The sequence below is a fragment of the Rhinoraja longicauda genome, chromosome 6 (assembly GCF_053455715.1).
Source record: "Rhinoraja longicauda isolate Sanriku21f chromosome 6, sRhiLon1.1, whole genome shotgun sequence".
Lineage (NCBI taxonomy): Eukaryota > Metazoa > Chordata > Chondrichthyes > Rajiformes > Arhynchobatidae > Rhinoraja > Rhinoraja longicauda.
The window spans coordinates 63,027,794-63,038,797 of record NC_135958.1 but is presented as its reverse complement, the minus strand read 5'-3'; positions in this window follow the sequence as shown (position 1 = coordinate 63,038,797).

Here is an 11,004-nt window from a genome sequence, read left to right as displayed (position 1 = left end):
ACAACCAGCACTGCTCCCAGCAGGCGAGTCAACAATAACAGCTAGGAACACACGGAAACATTTGACAATTTCTGTATCTTTTATTAATAATCAATAGACAATAGGTGCAGGAGTATGCCATTCATAGAAACATAGAAAATAGGTGCAGGAGTAGGCCATTCGGCCCTTCGAGCCTGCACCGCCATTCAATTTGATCATGGCTGATCATCCAGCTCAGTAGCCTGTACCTGCCTTCTCTCCATACCCCCTGATCCCTTTAGCAAAAAGGGCCACATCTAACTCCCTCTTAAATATAGCAAATGAACTGGCCTCAACTACCTCACTACCTTCTGTGGCAGAGAATTCCACAGACTCACCACTCTCTGTGTCAAGAAATGTTTTCTCATCTCGGTCCTAAAAGACTTCCCCCTTTGAGCCAGCACCACCATTTAATGTGATCATGGCTGATCATTCTCAATCAGTACCCCGTTCCTGCCTTCTCCCCATACCCCCTGACTCCGCTATCCTTAAGAGCTCTATCTAGCTCTCTCTTGAATGCATTCAGAGAATTGGCCTCCACTGCCTTCTGAGGCAGAGAATTTCACAGATTTACAACTCTCTGACTGAAAAAGTTTTTCCTCATCTCCGATCTAAATGGCCTACCCCTTATTCTTAAACTGTGGCCCCTGGAAACATTGGGAACATGTTTCCTGCCTCTAACGTGTCCAACCCCTTAATAATCTTACATGTTTCAATATGATTCGAATGATCTCTTGCTCTCTTGCTATCCACTTTGCTGCTGTAACACTGTAAATTTCCCCTGTGCGGGACGAATAAAGGAATATATTATGTACCACAAGGATTGGTGTGGGGACCAAAACTTCCCACAATTTATATACGGGTCCTCGATGAAGGCACTGAAAATACGGTTGCTGAATTTACCGATGACAGGCAGAGAGGTAGGTAAGTAAGTTGTGAAGAGAACATGGGGAGGCTCTGGGGGGATATAGATAGGCTAACTGAGTGGGCTGGGATCTAGCAAGCTGATTTAATATGGGAACATGTGAAATTGGCCATTTTAACAGCAATTTAAAAAAAAAAAGAAGCCTTTAATTTACATGATGAGAGAATGTAGTGCTTTGAGATGCAGAGATCTGGATATCCGGGTACAGCAAATAAATAGGAAAGTGAAAAGAGTGTTAGTATTTAAAGTGGAATTGAATACAATAGTCGGGACATTCTGCTTATTCCCCTTCACTCTAGCTATCGTACTTGGGTTTGACATTGATTTAGTTTATAGTCTATCTGTTCTGTTTGGATAGCAATAAATCTAAACCTATGCTTTAGTTATATAGTGCATAATGTTTGGAGTATTGTGTGTAGTATTTGTGTCCCTATTCAAGGCAAGATGCAAATGCTTTGGAAGCAGTTCGGTGAGAATTTACAAGTTTGAAGTGAAATGGGCAAGTTGTCGTTATGCAGAAAGGTAGGAGAAGCTGAGCTTGCATACACCAGAGTTAAAAAAAGAGAATGTAGAATAGATTGGCCTGCGTGATCCAGAGGGGTTGAGACTGGGTGGAAGTGGAGAGATGTGAGGGAGAACCTGGAACTCAGATTTACTGTTTAAAAAAATATGGGATTGCCCATTTAACACAGAGGTGACGCTTTTTTTTCCACTCTCTTCGGACTTTGGAACCCTTCTAGTCAAAGGGCGGTGGAAACAGAGTCTTTGAATGTTTTTAAAGTTGAGATAGATTGATTCTTGATAAGCAAAAGGTTAAAGGTTGCCAAAGGGCTGTGGAGCTGAGGTTACAGACAGAACAGCCAGGATCTTATTAAATGGCGGAGGATAAAGCCTGGCAAGTAATCGGCAGAAGTTCTTCAGTTAAGAAAGCGAATGGTATGTTAGCATTCATAGCGAGGATTTGAGTATAGGAGCAGGGAGGTTCTGCTGCAGTTGTACAGGGCCTTGGTGAGACCGCACCTGGAGTATTGTGTACAGTTTTGGTCTCCTAATCTGAGGAAAGACATTCTAGCCTTAGAGGGAGTACGGAGAAGGTTCACCAGATTGATCCCTGGGATGGCAGGATTTTCATATGAAGAAAGACTGGATAGACTAGGCTTATACTCGCTGGAATTTAGAAGACTGAGGGGGGATCTTATAGAAACATATAAAATTCTTAAGGGGTTGGAGAGGCTAGATGTGGGAAGATTGTTCCCGATGTTGGGGAAGTCCAGAACTAGAGGTCACAGCTTAAGGATAAGGGGGAAGTCTTTTAGGACCGAGATGAGAAAACATTTCTTCACACAGTGGTGAGTCTGTGGAATTCTCTGCCACAGAAGGTAGTTGAGGCCAGTTCATTGGCTATATTTAAGAGGGAGTTAGATGTGGCCCTTCTGGCTAAAGGGATCAGGGGGTATGGAGAGAAGGGGAGTTTTTGATTGGCAGATAGTTGGATAAAGGTCAAAGATAAAAAGTGTGAGGTAAGGAGTTGAGGATAGAAGATGCATGAAATGTGAAGCCAGAGGAAGGAATATGTGTAGAAACAAGGAATTCCAGATACTGGTGTAACTCAACAGGTCAGACTGCATCTCTGGCGAACATGGATTGGTGATGCTTCAGGACAGGACTCTTCACACTGATTGTTGGGGGGGGGGGGGTTGGTGAGAATGCTGGAAGTGAGAAGTGGCAGGACAAAGCCTAGTAGGGGATAAGTTGATAGGTGAGGAAAGTTTTTTCATAGGCACATGGTTGGACAATAGGCCAGAGATGAAAAGGCAGGTGTGACACCAAAGGAAAGGGTTGCAGTGTTACATGGGATAAGAAGTCTCCCACATAATCTCCCTTCTTAAGTCTCTTAAATGCCACTATTGTATATGCCTTCACCACCACCCCTGGCAAAGCCTTCCAGGCACTTACCACACGGTGTAAAAAAACCTGGCCCACACATCTCCCTTAAACTTTGCTCCTCTTACCATATAGCTATGCCTCTCGTGTTGGACATTTTTACTGAAGGAAAAATGTTCTGACTGTCCACCCTATCTATGCCTCTCATAATTTTATATACTTCTCTTGGGTCTCCCCTCAACTTCTGACGTTCCAGAGAAATCAATACGTCTGTCCAACCTCTCCATGTAGCTAATACCCCCTAATCCAGGCATCATTCTGGTAAATCTTTTCTGCACCCTTTCTGATGACTCTGCATCATATACAGCAAACCCTCATTATTACATAATGGATTTATAATGGATTTTGGTTATAGCGGATGGAGCTTCCCCACAGTAATCAGACACCAGTGTCCTTTTAAGAACACAGGAATAGGCGTGGACTATTTTCTAAACAGGGAGAGAATCGGAAGTGCAAAGGGACTTGGGAATGCTGGTACAGGATTCCCAAAAAGTTAATTTGCAAGGAAGCCAAACGCAATGCTGGCATTTATTTTGAGAGGACTAGAATACATGAACAGGGATGTAATGCGCTGGTCAGACAGCATTTGGAGTATTGTGAGCAATTTTGGGCCCCATATCTGAAGAAGGATGTGGTGGCGCTGGAGAGGGTCCAGAAAAGGTTTACGAGAATGATTCCAATTCTCGTCAGTGGATTGAGTGGGTTAACATATGATGAGCATTTGACATCACTGGGCCTCAACTCGCTGGAGTTTAGAAGGATGAGGGGACCTCATTGAAATTAACCAAATAGTGAAAGGCCTGGATAGAGTGGATGTGGTGAGAATGTTACCACTAGTTTACAGAATTTGCAGAGGTCATAGCCTCAGAATAAAGGACGGAGACGAGGAGGAATTTCTTTGGCAAAGAGTGTATTTGAGAAGGTTCATTCAGGGAAGGGAATGCACATGGATCAGCAGGGTATCGAGCAGTGCATAGACAGCAGGTCAGGTCCAATATAGAGGATAAAAAGGCTCAGGGCTGAGCTGGTTTTCAGAAGGCCTTTGATAAGGTGCCACACATGAGGCTGCTAAAGAAGATGAGAGCCCATGGTATTAGTGGGAAGGTACTAACATGTTCAGAAGGTTGGCTGAATGGTAGAAGGCGAGGAGTGGGAATAAAGGGGGCTTTATTCTCGTTGGTTGCCAGCGACCAGTGGTGTTTTGCAAGGGTCGGTGCTGGAGCCATTACTCTTCACATTGTACATCAGTGTTTTGGATGAGGGAATTGATAATTACCCCAGAAATACTCTCCTATTAATAATCCATCTGTGTTATTTCAATCTCTCAAGCTGAACCCAGAAGTTTCCCCATTGGCCCCTAATGGCTAAAAATAGTTTTTTTCCCACTCAATTACTACAATACCTCAGCCTGGTCAGGAATCCAATGGGAAATGTTCACCTAATTCATCTACTTCATTCTCCCCAGCATTCTAGACTGACTCACAACCTGTGGGTGCCTATGGAAGGCAAGTGCTCAGGAAAAGCACAAGGTGAATTGAAAATATTTAACTGATTGGTTATGACCTTTCTGATTTCTGCTCAAATGGTCACAGATGCCCAGTCACAAAGGAATGGCAACACGGGAAATGCGTCACCGAGGATCTTCAGGTTTCCCTTTGTCCATCATCTCTCATAGGTGGTGGGTCCCTATGGGGAACATTTATTGCTCATCCCTTTTTGACATTAACGCAGCTTTTCCAGAATCACTGCAGTTCCTGTGGAAAAGGAATGGAGAGAGCTGTTGAAGGCAGCTCCAACATTGTCAAAGAGTAAGCACCTAAGAAAGATAAAACATTCCCAGACGAGGCTGCTGTCTGATTCGGAATAAACCGTGTACTGTTGGAACACTGTAGTGACAGTCGACCGATAAGTTACATCGGTCAAGTCTTCTCCAGGTGTGAGGAGGAAGCCACGACACAACTTGTTCTATATTTTAGAGATACAACCTGGAAACAGAGCCTTCGGCCCACCCAGTCCATGCCGACCATCTATCGCCCTAGCTCTTTGTTATCCCACATTCTCAACTCGTTCTTGCCGTAACGATTGTGTTACTGTTCATTGAAGTGAAAGTTACTGTTCAATGCAGTAACAATGGAGTTACTGTTCATTAGAGTGGAAGTTCAGGGTGTTAATGGAACCGTGCCAAATGAGTTAAAGCTTTTCTCACTGTCTATGGATATTTCATCCTCTGTAGTCCAGGCCACATGCTAGCCACAATGCTTCCCTTCACCCTAGAGAAGACTCATGCGTCATGCAGTACGGGGTTGGCGTAGATGGCACTGCACTGAGCTGGTTCGTTTCCTACCTCAAAAATAGGAGTTTCTCCATCAACATAGGCAATTATTCCTCTTCCCCAGCTAGCCTCTCCTGCGGGGTTCCACAAGACTCCATCCTAGGCCCCATTCTCTTCTCTCTGTACATGCTCCCCCTCGGCCAAATCATTCAAAAGCACAGCATTTCTTTCCACTGCTATGCGGATGACACACAACTTTATCTCCCCCTGAAACCCAACAACCGGTCAAATTTAATCAGCCTCATGCACTGCCTTGAGGACATAAAATGTTGGATGGCACAGAACTTTCTTCAACTAAACGAGAGCAAGTCTGAGGTCATCCTATTCCCCCCCCTGACTCCATCAAAACGATAACAGGCAGCCTTGGAAGCCTATCCTCCCTAGTCAAAACGCATGTCAAAAACCTTGGCGTGATATTTTACTCTGCATTAAAGTTTGACAAGCAAGTCAACGCTGTGGTAAAAGCCAGCTTCTTCCAGCTTCGTACCATAGCTAAAAGCAAACTATTCCTCCAATTTGACGACATTGAAAAAATCACCCACGCATTAATTTCCTCCCGCCTAGACTACTGCAACTCCCTATACACTGGGATCAGCCAATCATCCCTGTCCCGCCTGCAATTGGTCCAAAACGCCACAGCGAGACTCCTGACGGATACCCTTAAAAGGGACCACATCACCCCGATTCTGGCCTCTCTCCACCGGCTGCGGGGCTTAACACCGCCCGGTGCAACTCGGCTGCGGGACTTTACATCGCCCGGTGCAGCTCGGCTGCGGGGCTTAACACCGCCCGGTGCAACTCGGCTGCGGGACTTACATCGCCCGGTGCAGCTCGGCTGCGGGGCTTAACACCGCCCGGTGCAGCTCGGCTGCGGGGCTTAACACCGCCCGGTGCAACTCGGCTGCGGGACTTAACACCGCCCGGTGCGGCTCGGCTGCGGGACATTTCACCGCTGGTGCGGCTCGGCTGCGGGACTTAACACCGCCCGGTGCGGCTCGGCTGCGGGACTTTTCACCGCTGGTGCGGCTCGGCTGCGGGACTTAGCTGCGCAAGGCTTGGTCGCGGGCCTTTCATCGCCCGGTTTGGCCGCGAGACGTTTCAGCGCCCGGTGCGGGGACTGTGCGGGTCGGTCGGGGACGAGCTGTCTGTCCGTGGGCGTGGGGAAGAGAGGGGAAGTTTTGTTGCCTCCATCACAGTGAGGGGGTGTTTGGAGCCACTGTGATGGACGTTTGTGTTGGGGTTATGTGTCTTGTGTTCTTTTTTTTTTCTATGACTGCTATGTAGTTTCGTTCGGTACTTCGGTACCGAACGACAAATAAAGCTCTGTTATACCTGTTATACCTGTTATACAGAACAGAATCAACTTCAAGCTCCTCCTATTCACATACAAAGCCCTAAATGGGCTTGCCCCCACCTCCCCCCCATATCAAAAATCTTCTAACCCACCAGTATGGCGCAGCGGCAGAGTTGCTGCCTTACAGCGAATGCAGCGCCGGAGACTTAGGTTCTATCCTGACTACGGCCTCCATCTGTACGGAGTTTGTACGTTCTCCCCTTGACCTGCGTGGGTTTTCTCCTAGATCTTCGGTTTCCTCCCACACTCCAAAGACGTACAGGTATGTAGGTTAATTGGCTGGGTAAAATGTAAAAATTGTCCCTAGTGTGTGTAGGATAGTGTTAATGTGTGGGGATCGCTGGGCGGCACGGACTTGGTGGGCCGAAGGGCCTGTTTCCGCTCTGTATCTCTAAATCTAAATCTAAAACTATCTCCAGGTCCCTCAGGTCGGCCGACTTGGGGCTACTGACTATCCCGCGGTCTAGACTTAAGCTCAGGGGTGACCGCGCTTTTGCGGTTGCAGCTCCTATGTGGAACAGCATCCCTCTCCCCATCAGAACTGCCCCCTCCATCGACTCCATCAAGTCCAGGCTCAAACCTATTTCTACTCCCTAGCGTTTGAGGCCTTCTGAGGGGGCGCTGTGAACTGTTTATGTATGTGCTGTTATGTTTGTGTGCCATTGTATGTTCGTTCTTAGTACCTGAACTGATTTGCAGCACTTTGGTCAACATGGGTTGTTTTTAAATGTGCTATACAAATAAAATTGACTTGACTTGACTTGACTTGAAATTGCTGAAAATGCCTGGGCTTGCACCTTGTGGCTGGTGGAAAGTCTTACAAGTCAGAGCTAAGTTGCCAACTGCACTGCCTCCAGTGTGCTCTTGGTAATGAAGTGGCAGGTCTCCAGAATGTTACGTGTAGGAATGGACTATGGCAATGGGTGAAACTTTCTACCACGTGAGTAAATCCATTCTCGAGCAATCTGTCCAGTAGAGGAGCCAGAATTCTTTGTCTATTATCTTGTACTTGATTTGCAGAGGCTGAAATACAATAGGATTGGCAGGATGAGAGACTACAAGGAACTGCAGATGCTGGTTTACAAAAAATAGATGCAGGAGTAACTCAGCACGTCAGGCAGCATCTGCAGAGGACATGGATAGGTGTCGTTTCAGGTTGGGATCCTACTTCGGTCTGAAGTTATTGGCAATGAGGATCTTGTGTCAGTGGCCACATTATTGGCAGAATGTCCATGGCACCAATTGTCATCAGTTCTTTCACAGTTCCTTGTAGAATGCAGAGCACTGCAGAGTTTAGGAAGCTCTAATCAACTTTATTGTGCACCCTGATCAATCTAAATGCAGGAACTTGCAGTGCATGAAAATTATACGCCATGCAATCAAATGACTGGAGCCATATCTAGCGTGTGCATGCTTCCAGTCAACCAATGTGAAATACTCTGGGGCGACTAAACCAGGTAAGATTTAATATTTTAAAAAATTTAATATGAAATTTATAAAAAACTGCAGAAGCTGGAAATCTGAAATGAAAACAAAAGTACTCGAAAACACTCAGCATCTGCAGTTGATGAGAATGTTAATGTTTCAGGTCGTGGACCTTTTATCAGAATTTATGTCTTTGTTAAAGGCATGCATGAAGGGGGCTGCAATTATCATGATTGGGTTTAATCTGCATATCATTTGGATTTATTAAACTGGCAAGTATACAGTGAAAGAGGAAATTGTGGAATGCGCCCAGATTTTTCTTCAAGCTGTGTGTTACGGAACGTACCTGGCCCAGGCTATCTTAGATTTGGTTATGTGTATGAGGTACGACCAATAAGAAAGATAAGACTAATAGAATCAGAGTCTTACACTGTGGAAACTGGCCTTTCGGCCCAACTTTCCTACACCGGCCAACGTGTCCCATCTACACTCGCCCCACCTGCATGTGTCTGGCCCATACCCCTCTAAACCAGTCCTATCCATGTACCTGTCTAAATGTTTCTTAAACATTGCAATAGTACCTGCGTCAACTACCTCCTCTGGCAGCTCGTCCGTAGACCTACCACCCTTTGTGTGAAAACTTTACCACTCAGGTTCCTATCTCTCGGGGGGGAAGGGTGAGGGGGATCACCTTAAAATTATGTCCACTGGTTCTTGTGATCAAGGATGAAGCTTGAGGGCAAACTCCTTATGTCCAAAAACAGTGTCCTCAACTTAAATACAGGGCTTTTACAATAGTTTGAAGTGGTCTGGATGAATTGGGTGAGGGATGGGTCGATGGATGTGTAGTGGCAGCTCTTGCATGCTGCATTCATAATACCCAGCAGAACGCTGTCGAAATTAGAAACAGGGATTCCATGAACATTTGTGGTTAACCGAGGAAATATTCAATCGAGAACGAGAGAATGCAAAGTGGCAAAGCTATTAGTCGACCAGAGGAAGGGGAATTTTTCAGAGACCAGCAGCAAGTGGCTAAAAAGCACACGAGGAAAATAATTCTTGAGCAACACCCGTTTTATGGCACTTTACTTTAGACTTTAGAGATCCATCCTGGAAACAGGCCCATCGAGTCCACTCCAACCAGCGATTACCCCGTACACTAGTGCTATCCTTACACACTAAGGATAGTGATAAAATAGGCAAACAACATCAAAACAAGTACCAAGAACTTGCATAGATATACGGTAAAGGAAGAGGGTATGTGGACCCCCAGAGAGTGAAACAAGGATTGAACTGGAAGAGGGGGCAAAGTGTAAGGTCTCTGAGTTAGCTGGCAACAAAAAATGTTGGTGGGGGGGGGGGTGGGGGGGATATTGTTACAGGGATATTTGTACTCTGCAACAGGATATCGATGGATTAAACCTTCTTGGTCTATAATTTATATTATATCAATAGTTTGCACCAGTCTTCGCAGCAGTGGACACTGCCAAAACTGTCTCCTTAGGAGACAGATTGCGAGCTTCAAATATTATGGAAGAAGCTGTCACCATCCCTATCGAGGGTCAAAGTATTGGAAAAACTAATGGGGCTGAAGACAGAGAAGTAGCCTGATTGTGATGCCCGGCATCTGAGGGATTTAAAGAAAGTGGTCCTAATGACAATGGAGTGAATGGTTGAAGTTTTTCAAAATTCAAGTTCCAAAAGGTACCAGCGGATTTTAAAACCACAAAAGTGATTTCCTCGATCAAGGGGCAAAGACAACCTGTAACTATAGGCTTGTTAGCTTAACATCTGGTGTTAATAATCAAAGAAGAAATAGCTCGTTACTTGAAGCTTGGTGTATTCAAACCGAGTCAACATGGTTTATAAAAGGAAAGTCTTGTCAACAAATTTGCTCGAGTTCTTCGAGGATGTAAGAAGCAGAAGTGATAGGTGGTGAGGCAAGAGACTGGAGATGCTGGGATCTCGAGCAAATATAGAGTCTAAAGAAGGGTTCTGACCTGAAACATCATCCATCCACAAAATGCTGGAGTAACTCAGCAGGTCAGGCAGCATCTCGGGAGAGAAGGAATGGGTGACGTTTCGGGTCGAGACCGAAAGAGTCTGAAGAAGGGTCTCAACCCGAAACGTCACCCATTCCTTCTCTCCCGAGATGCTGCCTGACCTGCTGAGTTACTCCAGCATTTTGTGAATAAATCAATTTGTACCAGCATCTGCAGTTATTTTCTTATACATCATCCATCCGTTTCCCTCCGGGATTCTGCCATACTCGCTTAGTTCCTACAGCAGGCTGTTCTTTAAGAGAGAGGAATGTGTAGATGCAATTTACTTGGCTTTCCAGAAGGCATTTGACAAGTAGCACAATGATAGAGTTGCTGCTTTACACTCCCAGAGGCTCGGGTTCGATCCTCACTATGGGTGCTGTCTGTTTGGAGTTTGTGCGTTCTCCCCGTGACCGCGTGGGTTTTCTCCGGGTGCTGTGATTTCCACCCACATCCAGCTTGGTAGGTTAATTGACCTGTAAATTGTACCTGGTGTGTAAGGATAGTGCAAGTGTAGGGGGTGATCGCTGTTTGGAGTGGGACTCGGTGGGCCGAAGGGTCTGTTTCCATGCTGTATGTCTAAAGTCTAAAGTAAAGTGCCATAAAAAAGGCTGCTGCAAAGAGTTCATGGTTTTGAGGTGTGGACTGGGGTGTGATTTTGGGGTTAGCATGGATTGAAAACAAAGAGGAGGAGAGTCAGAATAAATGGATCCTTTCTCACGCTGAGAGGTTGTAACTAGTGGTGTGCCTCAATAACTTCCATGATTGCTATTAATGAGCTGAAAGAGGAAGCAGAGTGCAATATATCTGAGTTTGCTGATGACACTAAAATATGTGGGAGGATGTGTTGCAACAAGAATATTTAGACAGCCACAGGATATAGCACTTGGTGCAGGTCTTTTTAAACTGACATAAAATAATATATCAAAGGACAAATTCCAAGCATAAAAATGTATTCCAACAC